Source organism: Macrobrachium rosenbergii, chromosome 2 (assembly GCF_040412425.1).
Source record: "Macrobrachium rosenbergii isolate ZJJX-2024 chromosome 2, ASM4041242v1, whole genome shotgun sequence".
Classification (NCBI taxonomy): Eukaryota; Metazoa; Arthropoda; class Malacostraca; order Decapoda; family Palaemonidae; genus Macrobrachium; species Macrobrachium rosenbergii.
Window position 1 is genome coordinate 85,774,510 of NC_089742.1, and position 14,689 is coordinate 85,789,198.

Consider the following 14,689-nt stretch of genomic DNA (forward strand, 5'->3'; position numbering starts at 1 on the left):
GGGAGGCAGAGGCTCCAGAGGAGGCAGACCATCTCCCGCCCAGTGAGATATCTCAGGTAGGCGGGAGGTTGTATATCATTTTCGGGACCAGTGGAACTTCAGTCCCTGGGCCCAGAGCATAGTCTCCAAAGGACTGGGGTGGAGTTGGTGCAGAAGTCCTCCCCCCCTAGTCAGGTTCCATCAATCACCGTCCAAGGCTCTGAAGGACTTCGTGAAAGATCTATTACAAAAGAGGGCAATAAAGAAAGCGAGACACTTGAAATTCCAAGGCAGACTGTTCAGTGTTCCAAAGAAAGGTTCCAGTCAACAAAGAGTAATTCTAGACTTGTCCTGTCTAAATTCTTACATTCAATGCGACAAGTTTCAATGCTTACAATCTCGCAGGTTCGGACCCTACTGCCCGTGGAGCCGTAACCACCTCTACAGATCTTTCAGACGCTTATTATCACATCCCGATTGCAAGAAGGTTCTCTCCTTATCTGGGGTTCAGACTGGGAAATCAAGCATACTCGTTCAGAGTCATGCCATTCAGTCTCAACATAGCCCCCAGAATCTTCACCAAACTGGCAGATACGGTAGTTCAACAACTACGGTCTCAAGGGATCATGCTGGCCGCATACCTGGACGATTGGATCATTTGGGCATCCAACGCCAACAAATGCCGGAAAGCAACAGCCATAGTAATCGGCTTTCTGGAATCTCTAGGCTTTCAAATAAACAGGAGAAATCCGCCTAGTACCGAGAGTCGCTTTCAATGGTTAGGGATCCAGTGGGACCTCGTTCACACAAACTATCTCTTCCGCCGGCCAAACGGAGAGAAATAGCCAAGGCAACCAGACAGTTCCTCAGAAACAAGAAAGCTTCCCGCCGTACCCAAGAAAGAGTCTTAGGTTCTCTTCAGTTCGCTTCAGTAACGGATCTTCTACTGAAATCCAAACTGAAGGATATAAACAGGGTATGGCGGAGCCGAGCCAACGTCAGGTTCAGAGACAAGGTGTCTCTAATTCCGCCAATTTTGAAAAAGAGACTCTGGCCTTGGACAACAGTCAAGAGCTTATCGAATTCAGTACCGCTTCAATTTCCCCCTCCGGCACTAGTGATTCACACCGACGCTTCTCTAAGCGGGTGGGGAGGATACTCTCAACACAAGAAAGTTCAATTCCATATCAATGTCCTGGAAGCTATGGCAGTCTTTCTAACCTTGAAGAAGCTACGCCCAAACAGTCTGATCCATATAAGACTGGTCTTGGACAGTGCAGTGGTGGTACATTGTATAAACAGAGGGGGTTCCAAGTCGAGCCAGATCAACCAGGTTATGATAGCAATATTTTCCTTAGCAAACAAACACCGGTGGCATCTGTCTGCTACTCATCTAGCAGGAGTCCGGAATGTCATTGCAGATTCCCTATCCAGGACAACTCCGCTGGAGTCGGAATGGTCCCTGGACAAAACTTCATTCAATTGGATTTGCAGTCAAGTTCCGGGTCTCGAAGTAGATCTCTTTGCAACAGAATGCAACCACAAACTTCCCTGTTATGTGGCTCCCAACCTGGACCCTCTAGCACACTCCCCAGATGCAATGTCAATAGATTGGAACAAGTGGCGGAGGATCTATCTGTTTCCTCCAGTAAACCTGTTACTGAAAGTCCTTCACAAGCTCAGGACATTCAAGGGCCAGGTAGCTCTGGTGGCTCCCAATTGGCCGAAGAGCAACTGGTTTCCGCTTCTTCTAGAGCTGAAGCTTGGTGCTTACAAATTCCCAACCCAAAACTGACGCAAATAGTACAAACTCAGACTGTGTCAGCTTCCTCAAGAATTCAGAATGCCCTAGCTTTGTGGATTTCATGAAGTTTGCAGCTCAGAAAGATGCTAATATTGACCCTATTAACACTTTGTTCCTAGAATCAGACAAACGGGAATCCACTTTCAGACAGTATGACTCAGCAGTTAAGAAATTAGCACTCTTCCTAAAAGAATCTGAAGTAACCATAATGACCACGAACCTAGCAATTTCATTTTTTTAGGTCTTTATTTGAAAAAGGTCTTGCCTCGAGTACCATTACTACAGCCAAATCAGCTTTGAAAAAGATATTTTTACACGGGTTCAATATTAACTTAACGGACTTCTTATTTTTCTTCAATCCCTAAAGCCTGTGCCCGTTTGAGACCAGTAACCCGTCCACACACGGTTTCCTGGTTCTTAAATGATGTCCTTAAATTAGTCTCAGAAACTGATAATCAATCTTGTTCATTCCAAAGTTTATTGAGGAAGACCTTATTTTTAATTAGTTTAGCTTCAGGTGCTAAAATTTCCGAGCTGTCTGCCCTGTCTAGAGAGCCCAATCATATCGATTTCCTTCCATCAGGTGAAGTGTTGCTAGCCCCTCACCTTAAATTCCTAGCTAAGAATGAAGATCCTCGAGATAGATGGTCTCCCTGGAAGGTCATCCCCCTCCCACAAGACCTATCCTTATGCCCGGTCTTTACTTTAAAGGCTTATTTAGACAGGACCTCGCAAATAACTTTGGGGCCTCTGTTTATAAAGGAAGGTGGAGGAACTATTTCTATGAAGACCATCAGACAACAGATCTTATATTTTATTAAACAAGCAAACCCAGACTCAGTTCCGAAGGTTCATGACATTAGAGCGGTGGCCACCTCTACTAATTATTTCCATCACATGAATTTTGAGGATCTTACAAAATATACAGGGTGGAAGTCTCCCCTGGTTTTCAAACGCCACTATTTGAAATCCCTAGAAGCTCTAAAATTCACCACAGTGGCGGCAGGAAGCATTGTTCCTTCCTCTATTTAACTCCTTTTCTTTATATTCGGTCACTTTCCTCCCTCCTACCTGCCTCACTTATTCCCTTTCCATCACCTCCGGGTCAGGCATACTTCACAGCCTGTCTCCTGACCATGTTGCAATTTTTGTAATTGTCCCCTGTTTGTAACTTTTAAGTACGTTTTATGTCTTTTTGTTCTCTTGTCTTGCGGGACATAGTTCCCTCACCTTACTATAGTGTATGTATTGGAATAACTATTTTGCTACTTGAATAATTAAAGTTCTTGTGGAATTATAGTTTTATTTCTTTCCATTACAAGTTTCTTTGGTTTTTCAAGATGGTATTTTGTTTCTCTGTTATTATTTCACCGGGTGACACAGGTCGGGAAACCCAGAAAAAAGATTTTGACAAAGGAAAAATCTATTTCTGGGGAGAGACCTGTGTCACCCGGTGACCCACCTCTCTTCTTCCTTTTCCCCCCCTTGATAAAAATACCATTCCTAGGTGGTGGGTGCTAACATGGAATGTAGGTGGCACTGGTGTGTTGACGGTCCGCGAGTGGTGCGGGCGTTGTATCGGCACCTCACTCGGTAGGACTTTTGACATCGGGAATGTCTACAGGGCGGAGACCTGTGATTGTGACACTCTCACCCTTTCACATACACGACTCCATTTCATGGAGCTCGCACTGGGGGTAGTAACTCCAGCTTGACATTTAGCTTTTCTCTGGTATATTTAGCAATGGATTTACCTAGAAATAAGTGCTGAATGGTTATTTCACCGGGTGACACAGGTCTCTCCCCAGAAATAGATTTTTCCTTTGTCAAAATCCTTTTTCTGAGGGAGGACCTGTGTCACCCCGTGACCCTCCCAGGTTATTCAATTTCACCCCCTAGTAGGCATACCAAGCTAGTTGTGTGGGTGCTAACCTGGAATGAGGGTAGGTGGCGCTCAGGTCGTCAGGTACAGGCCGGGTGAGTTGCCGTTGGAATGGCTCTTCTCGTACCGGAGGTTGTGACATCGGGACATTCTACAGAGTTGGGTCCTGTGGTAGTGGACATATTCACTCACCCTACTCTATACCGACACCTGTTACATAATAGGTGATCGCTCTGAGGGTAGTAACCTCAGCATTCCCGTTGGCTTTCTTTCTCTGGTATATTTAGCAGTATTTATACCTAGAAATGTGTGCTCAAGGGACATTTCACCGGGTGACACAGGTCCTCCCTCAGAATTAGATTTTTCCTTTGTCAAAATCCCTTAATTAGTCCTGTCAGTAACAACCTCATATAGGCAGTCCCTGGTTATTGGCGGGGGTTCCGTTCTGACAGTGTGATGATAACCAAAAATTGCTGATAATCGAAAATCAGTGGCTTTCAGCACTTTTTCGGTGATTTTCAGGGCTTATCAACACTTCTGTTAGGTATGTATCGGCACCAATACCCAATTATCGGCGCCAATAAGCGGAAATTGGCGATTTTCAGCACTGGAAATTGCCAATTTTCATCACTAGACAAGCGCCATGAAGCCAAATCGCCGATAACCGAGCCCACCAATAACCGGGGACTGCCTGTACTAGGTGCTGATGATGATAGAGGTCACATATGTAGCGAAGATTACCATTTACCAAAATGATCTTTCAGCTAATGCATTACATGAGACTCAGAGCGTGAAAAACGGAGAGGCAAGTGACAAAGGGCACAGAACCACATTACCCCGAGAACAGACCTGGTTTCCTGGTAGCGGACTCTTCCAACTGTTGCGGGGCAGTCCTAGGCTCAGGCTCCAGGTAGCTTCATTATTGTTTGACATTCTTAACCTTGAATCCAGTGGAAAGCATCCTACGAAAAATCACAATTTTTTAAAGTAAACTGTATTTTTCCTAACTATACAAACCTGAGGTCCTTTACATTAGGAATTACTTTCAGCGTAGGCTGGAAATGGCCGTTAAGCTCTTGAGCAAGGTGGTTAGGCAGTAACTACCGTCAGGTAGGTGGGAATACCCACCTGCCCTGATGTAAACATTCCAGTTTGCCTTTCGGTCCAGGTTCAGATTAAGAGGTGTCATGAGGTGGACATAATATGTAATGTAAAGGACCTAAGTTTTGTATAGTTAGGAAAAATACAATTTACAGACAGTCCCTGGTTATTGGCAGGGTTCTGTTTCTGAGGGTGTGTTGATAACCGAAAATCAGCGATTTCGGCGCTTCAGCGATTTTCGGGAGTTAATGGCACCGAAAAGCGCCAATTTTCGGTTATCGGCGCCTCTGTTCGTATGTATCGGTCGCCAATACCCAATTATCGGCGCTGATAAGCGGAAATCGGCGATTTTCGGCACCAAAAATTGACGGTTTTCGTCGCTACACAAGTGCCATAAAACCGGATCGCTGTTAACCGAGCCTGCCGTTAACTGGGGACTGCCTACTTTCAAAAATTGTGATTTGTTCCGACATGGTATATAAACTGTCGGTCCTTTACATTAGGAAGACTCACTAGTTGGAGGGAGGAATCTGAGTGAGTCTCCTGAACTGACTGGAGTCCAGCACACCTGGGCTACTCCTCCTCGTCGAAAGAGCGAGGAGGAGTACCCGAGCCTCTGACATATTGATCATAGTGTAGGAACTGCAAGATCAAATGTCAGATACTGGACCTTTTCGCATGAGTGAGGAAATGTGACTCATATGAAATAGGCTGGAAGAATCTATAGTCGCAGGCAGTAAGGAAAAGCTGAGATAGGGTTTCCCTTATTGCCAGTCTCTCCTTCCTCCCCTTGCTAGAGGAAGGAGCAGAAATGCTTCTATGATTCTAGAAGAAAAATAAAACGGGTGCTCGATGTGTAGTCTTATCACATCAACGCCAAGTCCAGCACGTGTTGGTTCAAGTCCTATTCTCATTCCGAAGGAGGAGAAGTAGAAGGATGGGGAAGGAGGAGGAAGAGAGGCCAGTCATTCTTGGTATCCTTCTCACTTCCAGAACCAACACCTTAGACAAGATGCTACTCGTCCTCTTGAAGGAGCCAGGTAAGAAAACACAACTTGTTGAGCAGCCACCACAAGGCCAAGGGAAAAAGGTTCCAAGGGTCTGTGGGCAAGATCATAGGATGACACGAGTGTGGTCTATGAGACCACGTCTTGCTTCCAGCCTGACAGAAACTTCTGGAATGCGAGGGATGGACCAAGCCATTGGCTTCATGAGCTCCTGGGTAGAAGGTACTGGTATCGTTGTCGTCAACTGCTGAGTACCACCTTCGATCGCTTCACGAAGCCAGGAGGAAGATGTGTCCTTAGACACTTCTTCCTTGGGAGAGAGTACTAGCGAAAATGTCAACGACATTCAGGTTAGGAGTGTCGAGCCTTTTCAGAAAGTACCACAGCTCCCTAAAGGACAAAGTAACGATGATCTGGATCATCGATACAAAGCCCATGGAGGAGGGGACCAAGGACGACTCGAACCCAACAATAGATGCCGAAGGATTCAAAGTCCACCTACGACATCCGGGAAGGAGTCGAGGTATTGATCCCTTCACCTATTCCATTTTCTACGAGGGCACATCTCTATCCAACAACTCTCTTAAGGGCGCGTGCAGCATGGGACAGGAACCCTAAATGAGAGTCACATGCCACCCAGGGAACAGTTCCCTGGGACAGCAAGACCGAAGAAGCTTGACTGAGGAGAAGAAGGCTACTTCAGATAGAAGACTAGGTCGCAAGGGCCTATGTTCTTCACAAATGAAAGGGAAAGAAGCAACTCTTGGCAGAGAAGACAAGGAAGTCCAGACTTGAAGAGCGACTCTGACCTGAGAAGGAGTTCTGCAACGACACCCACCACCAAAGATGGCTCCAGTCCCTGGGAGTGTCGCAAAGGACTTCAAGAGATATCCAGCTATAGCCGCTGCCGCTCGGCGAGAAAGCCTATGCTTGCAAGGGAAGCTGGAAGGTCTCCCAGTCCCAAACACACCGGGATGTACTGCCCGAAGAACCGCTTCTTCTGTAGCTACTACACCCCTCTTGTAAACATCGCTGCACGGTTTGAAGAGCTCCTCTTTAATAGGATATTTTTCGTGGTTATAATGGTGCCTGGCACAGAATAGTGCTTAATTCTTGAATTTGAATGTGCAGTGACAATGATAGTGGTATAGTGTCTACTTACACCTAATGTGAACATAGTTAATATACCACTTCAAAACTGTTGAATCTGAGTAAGAGACCCCTGCACAAACTTTTCCTTTGCCGCGCATGTGCAGTAAGCACCTTATGACGTCAATACTCTAAAAAGGTGATGTTTCATGTCTTTCGAATATTGAACACTGCTTCTTGATATCTTGAAAATACTGTATCAATTATAGTGGTCATCTTACATAAATTCAAATGTATCCGGACATAGCTAATGAAGTAGGAGAAGAAATGCGGGAAGGAAGCAGAGAGAGAGACAATCCTCTTTTGTCGTCACTGAACAGTCCTTCACGGCAAACACTTGCCAGATACAGTACACAAAAAGCGAACTACAAAAGCATTGCAGTCAACTAGGACTAAGAGGTATTTGGACAAATAAGGATGCCTTAATTGATAAATTAATGGAGCATTATAAAAATATTAGAGAGAATCATTCATCGTCTGCTCCCAGCCAAGAAAGAGACCGAGAATTACAGATATCAAACCTGGCACAGTTATATCAGAGGTTTGAAAATTTTGTTAGAGAGACTGAAGACAATTTCTATGTTATAAACAACTCTTTAGCCAATAAGGAGAGAATAATAGGAGAACTAAAAACTAAATTATTCCTTGCTGAAGAAAAAATCAGACATCTACAGGAAAGCCTTCAAAATAAATATGGATTACGTTCCTCTGAAACCATCACTCTTCTGTTGGGTAGGAAAAGTGTATTGCTTATTGGAGATTCTTGTCTAAAGGAGATCAAGTCTAGCGACCTTCAAGAAAATGTAATGGTAAGAACCCTACCAGAAGCAAATATGGACCTACTAAAATCTCGGGTGATGGAAAAGCTGGAACATTCACCTAACGAATGCGTTATTTATTGTGGAACTCAAGATCTACTCATCGAGGATATTATGGTGGAGGGAGTTATCGACAATCTTGGCACTGTTATTGCTCAACTCAAAGAGAAAAATCAAGAAATAGAGGTAAAGGTCTGTGACCTTGTACCACCAATGAAAACTAATAATTTACCTGAAAGAATAACCGAATATAATACTAAAATGGAAGAATGGTGTAATGAAAATGGAGTTACGTTAATTAAAACACAAAAATTCTTCAAGCTAGGAACTGGCGACCTAGATATTAACTGTTATGATGCCCAAAATGATAAATGCTATGATTTACTTAATAGAGTAGGTGCCATTAGATTGTTAGATGCTATTTCCTCTGTATGCTTAGGTAACTTAGTTTGTTCCAACTGGAAAGCTGTTAAATTAAATTTATGTAGTTTTAACAATAATACTCCCAGACCTAATAATATGGAAGATGTAAGTACGGAATTTGTGGAAAATCGAGTGAAAAGGGGAAGAAATATTATAACAAGGCCCCAACAAAATAAAAACAAGTACTTTAGGAACGACAACCTCTCCCGAGCGGGATATGCCAGTCCTCAAACGTCTTCTAGATATTATAATAATGATAGTAATGGCTATACTTATAGAAATAACAAAATTTGCAATTATAGTAATCATCTTAATATGATAGGTAACAGATATGGCTGCTATAACTGCGGCGAATTTAATCACCAACAATCGAACTGCAGATTTGATCATAAACTAAGATGTAACATATGTTATGAATTTGGTCACAAAAGTAGACTATGTGAACAAAACCCCAACTACTATATATAGGATCTTGGCCAGGAAGATGGTGCCGACAGGAAGACTTCTCCTAGATTCAGTGATATGTTAACGGTAGTCCATATTAATGCCCAATCCTTGTTGAGTCATAAACTTGAAATAGAACTTATGTTAAACGAACAAAACATTGATATTCTATGTGTTAGCGAAACATGGTTATACACTAATATAAGAGACGCATTTATAAATATTCCCCTGTATGATGTCTACCGTCAGGATCAAGGTCGGGGTGGAGGGGTCTGTATATTTGTCAGAAACTATTTGCAAGTCACCGAAATTAATTTAACGATCGAAAAATGTGAGGGTGTAGAAGACAAGTGGCTCTCAATCCAATATCGCAAGTTTCCTTCTGTTATTGTGGGATGTATCTATCGCCATCCCAAAGCACACACAACCTCTTTTGATTATATTTCCGATATTTTTAAAGAAATTATTTTACGAAATAAGCATATATTTATTTATGGGGATTTTAATGACGATCTGCTGAAGACCGAGAATAAAATGTATAAACTAATTAAAAAGCTAAATTTCGATCAGATAGTAAACAAACCTACTAGAATTACTCATACATCAGCGACTTTAATTGATCTCGTAATAACAAATGCTAAACATATAACAAATACTGATATTATGCCAAGCTTGGTGGCAGGTCACGAGACAATCTTAACTCATTTGAATATTTGTAAGCCAAAAAAGAAACCTATTTTAACCCTTAAACGCCTATTGGACATATCATACGTTGACTAAAATTGTCTGTTGGGTGCCGAGTGGACGTACCGTACGTCGACTACAAAATATTTCAACCTTCGGTCAACTTTGACTCGACCGAAATGGTTGAAAAATGCAATTGTAAGCTAAAACTCTTACATTCTAGTAATATTCAATCATGTACCTTTATTTTGCAACAAATTGGAAGTCTCTAGCACAATATTTTGATTTATGGTGAATTTTTGAAAAAACTTTTTTCTTACGCACGGGCAGTAACTCGGCCGAAAATTTCATAAATTCTTTTGTCATTTTGTCGTAATTTTTGCACTGTTCTATATTAGCCGTTACATAAAGTTTCATATATGAAAATGTGCGCAATTTCATGTACAATACAGCAAAATACAACCAATGGTTGTAGCTTTTATCAGTTTGGAAATATTTTCATATAAACCACGATAACTGCCAAAATTTCAACCTTCGGTCAACTTTGACTCGACCGAAATGGTCAAAAAACGCAATTTTAAGCTAACACTCTTACGATCTAGTAATATTCAATCATTTACCTTCATTTTGCAACCAATTGGAAGCCTCTAGCACAATATTTCAATTTATGGTGAATTTTGAAAAAACTTTTCCTTTACGTCCACGCCAGAAATTCTTTCGTCACATTGTCGTAATGTTTGCACTGTTTTATATTAGTCGTTACCTAACGTTTTATATATGGAAATGTGTGCAATTTCATGTAGAATACAACAGAAATTAACTCATGGTTGTAGCTTTCATCAGTTTTGAAATATTTTCATATAAATCACGATAACTGCCAAAATTTCAACCTTCGGTCAACTTTAACTCGACCGAAAAAAATGCAATTATAAGCTAAAACTCTTACATTCTAGTAATATTCAATCATGTACCTTCATTTTGCAACAAACTGGAAGTCTTTAGCACAATATTTCGATTTATGGTGAATTTCTGAAAAAAAAATTTTTCCTTACGTCTGCACGCGTAACTCGGCCAACATCTCAGAAATTCTTTCGTCATGTTGTCGTAATGTTTGCATCGTTTTACATTAGTCGTTACATAAACTTTTATATATGAAAATGTGCGCAATTTCATGTAGAATACAACAGAAAATAGCTCATGGTTGTAGCTTTTATCAGTTTTGAAATATTTTCACATAAATCACGATAACTGCCAAAATTTCAACCTTCAGTCAACTTTAACTCGACCGAAATGGTAAAAAAACGCAATTGTAAGCTAAAACTCTTACATTCTAGTAATATTCAATCGTTTAACTTCATTTTGCAATAAATTGGAAGTCTCTAGCACAATATTTCGATTTATGGTGAATTTTTTAAAAAAACATTTTCCTTACGTCTGCACGGTAACTCTGCCGAACATCTCAGAAATTCTTTCGTCTCGTTGTCGTAATATTTGCACCGCTTTAAATTAGTAGTTACATAAAGTTTTATATATGAAAATGTGCGCAATTTTCATGTACAATACAACAAAAAATAACTCATGGTTGTAGCTTTTATCAGTTTTGAAATATTTCCATATAAATCACGATAAATAGAAAAAATTCGACTTTCGGTCAACTTTAACTCGACCGAAATGGTCGAAAACTGCAATTGTAAGCTAAAACACTTACAGTCTAGTAATATTCAATCAATTAGCTTCATTTTTCAACAAACGGGAAGTCTAGCACAATATTTCGATTTATGGTGAATTTTTGAAAAAAAATTTTTTACGTCCGTGCGTTACGAATTCATGCATCATTTTGTGATAATATTTTCTCTGTGTTGCTTTGATCGTTTTAAAATTTGTTATATACCAAAATCATCGCAATTTAGTGTACAATACAACTAAAAAAAATTAAGTCATTAGCTTTAACCGTTTTGCTTACAGCGATTTGTATACAATTATATACGAGTTTTTTTTTTTTCTGTCATATATTCCAATATTTATATATGATATTTTTTTTTCATTTCTGATGGTTGCATACTAAACTTCAGGCAATGACAAAAAAATGAGCCAAAATGAACTCTTAATCTTAAAAACTGAGCGTGCTGTGATTTTTGAAAAAACTTTTTCCGCTTAGCGCTAACTCACGAACGCCGCAAAAGCGGGAGACGTTTTTGTAAATAGGGCTTGGCGTTAAAGGGTTAAAAACTTTTAGATGTTTACAAAATTATTCTCCAGACTTTCTTTGTGATCTCCTCTCGAATAATGTAAACATGTTAAATGGTGTTTTAAATACTGACAATGTAAACACCCAAGTTGCAATCTTAAACAACGTCTTTACTTCTTGCCTAAACATTTGTGCTCCGGTTGTAACGAAAGAAATAGTTCGTCCCCCTGCGCCCTGGATAACAGATGAAATAAAGCGGGACATGAAAGAAAGAGACAGACTGAAAAGTGAGTTAAAAATCAAACTTTTAACATCTCTCTGAGAGAAAAACATAAAGACCTGAAGAAGAGAGTAAATTCAAAGTTAGCTGGAAACCGTAAGCAGTATTACAAAAGCGAATACCAGAAAGCTAAAGGCAATGTTTCTGCTACTTGGAAAATAACAAAAAATATGCTATTTAACGGACAAAAAACAGATAGGAGCTCTATGCCATTGCCAGCAGTAACTGATGTACTCTCTAAGGCTGAAAAATTCAATGATTTTTTCGCTGAGGTCAGGAAAAAAACTTTCGAGAAAACCCAAGAGGAAATTAGGAAATGTAATATTTTTACTGAAGCAGTACATAATATTCCAGTTAGAGAATTAGATAGTTTTAAGCCTGCTCCTGTTGATTGTAATACTGTCATTTTAATTATAATAAAAAATCTTAAAAACACAAATGCCTTTGGATCCGACGGGATTAGCTTGCGTTTCATTAAGGATGGGTTATACATTATTGCATTTTACCTTACAGTTATAATTAACACATCCATAGCCACTAAACAGTATCCGGACTTATGGAAAAATCCCCACGCAATCCCTGTCTTTAAGAGTGGTGATATGGACGATGTCTCTAATTATCGTCCTATATCTTTGCTACCAATATTGTCAAAAGTTCTGGAAAAAATAATTGCAATTCAATTAACTGATTTTCTAGAGACAAATGGTCTAATCTCACAAAGTCAACACAGCTTCAGACCAAAATTATCAACTGAAACAGCTCTATTAAAAATATCAGATAAGATTTATAACAACATGGATAATAAAAAAGTTTCACTGCTCCTTTTACTTGACCTCGTCAAAAGCCTTCGACAGCGTGAATCACAATATATTATTTGATAAATGCACAACACTGAATATAGATCCACTCTGGTTTATGAATTATTTACATAACAGGTCCCAGTCAGTTAGAATGGGTCAAATTGTGTCGTCTCAAAAAATTGTAGAGTTTGGTGTACCCCAGGGCTCTATTCTTGGCCCAATACTCTTTGTAATATATGTCAATGATCTGGTAAAATCACTACCCGGCTGTCTCGTCATCCAATACGCCGATGACACCCAGATCTTAATCGAAGGATATGTAAATGAAATAGACGAACTAATTAATAGGGCAGAATACATACTAAAGAAGGCCAAATACTACTTCTTAACTAATGGTTTGCTTCTTAATGAGAAAAAAACAATTCATTTTAATAGGTTCCCAACAATATATATCAGAAATTGGAGACAATGTGCAAATAGTTTTTAATGGAAATATGATCAAATCCATGAAAGCTGTAAAAAATCTTGGGGTTTATTTTGACAGATATATGACGTTTGAAACACATATAGATGAAATTTACAAGAAAGTGATGGGTACTTTAATTTATTTGAATAGAGTAAAAGACTCATTTGATACTTCTAAACGTAAAATAGTTGTTCAGTCGCTGGCTATGAGTATAATCAACTACTGTTTAAGAATTTGGGGAGTAACTAGCTCCACACAAATGAAAAGTTCAAAAACTTCAAAACTTTGCCGCCCGAGTGGCTGTTGGTAATGTAAAAAAACATGACCACATATCCCCTTACCTCAAAACATTAGAATGGTTAAAGATAAAAGACAAGTATACCATAAATGCCTGCAATCTGGTATTCAAAACAATACGAAAAATGACTCCTGAATGGTTATATAATTTTCCAACAGTACATACAGTTAATGGGGTTTCTACTCGACAGCAGGAAAATCTGTATATAGAAAGGGCGAAAACAGAGATAGGCTCCCGCCAGCTTAGTATTCGAGGCCCAGCATTATACAATAAAGTACCTGCCACAATTAAACAAAAATCCTCTCTCACTGCTTTTAATGAACACTTGAAGAAACTAATTTTAAATGGTTCCGATTAGTGTGAATTTTCTGCACGTTATGCTTAATGGTCATATTAAAAGTGCTTGAAGGCACTACTGTACCTTTTATAGATATTGCACTTAGTTTTAGATAATACTTATGGATAAGTGTGCTTTTATTTACAAATTAAGACATCCTTAGTCCTTTATAATCAGGTATGCTTTTTGTTTTACTGTGTTATTTTGATACTATTTGTACATGACTTCTTTTAAACACAGCTTATGTGGTTTATGGTAATGTATTTTAATATTCAAGATGAATAATTTTTACTCACTACATTTTACGTAAATACTTTCTAATTTTATGATATTCTTTTATTATTAATGAATTTTAATTACTGAAGTTTTAGTCGATTTGTTGATTCTTAACAAACTTTTCTATGTACCTGTATAAGGTAACATATTTTGAGTAATTGTAAGATGATTTTACAAATTGTGATTTTATATTTTATGAATACCCAATGTAAATATTGGAAATAAAGTATTATTATTATTATTATTATTACTACAGGAGGTTGGGTCAAGCAGAAATCTCGATGCCTCAGCTATCAGGTCGGGTGAGAGGCGAAGTCTTCCGGCATTTGTCTGTAACTCGGTTTGAGCAAAGCTTGAGAACCCCTAATGAAACAGAAAAATACAGCAGGAAAAATGTAGATATCAAGTTTCCCAGAAAGACAGCATGCCTCACCGTAGTGGCCCCTGGGTCTGGTATGAAGGAGCAAGAAAAAACTACCGACTTGTGCAGGGAGGCAACAGAAAGACGGTGGGATTTCTGTCGAGCAATCTCTTTGTGAATCTTCAAGTGAGCAGCACGTTCTGTCCCGATCACTCAAACCTGAGGCCAAGCTCGCCTGCCAATACATCCCCACCGGGGGTGCATCTGGCTAACTGAGATGTAGAGTGCATTATAGAACACTTGAGTACCTGCAAATGTCAACAGATGAAACAGGAGGAAAAAACAATTCCCTCTTGTTTGTCGACAAATGCCACTACTGTGGTTTGCTGTTC

The 14,689-nt window shown here is 39.6% G+C and overlaps 1 protein-coding gene across 7 annotated transcripts in view; it reads right to left on the reverse strand.

Annotated features, from left to right (window-relative positions):
* The window catches only part of LOC136848877 (BTB/POZ domain-containing protein 6-B-like), a 309,776-nt gene that overhangs the window by 227,512 nt on the left and 67,575 nt on the right, over positions 1-14,689 (reverse strand). The gene's annotated exons all lie outside the window — the stretch shown is intronic.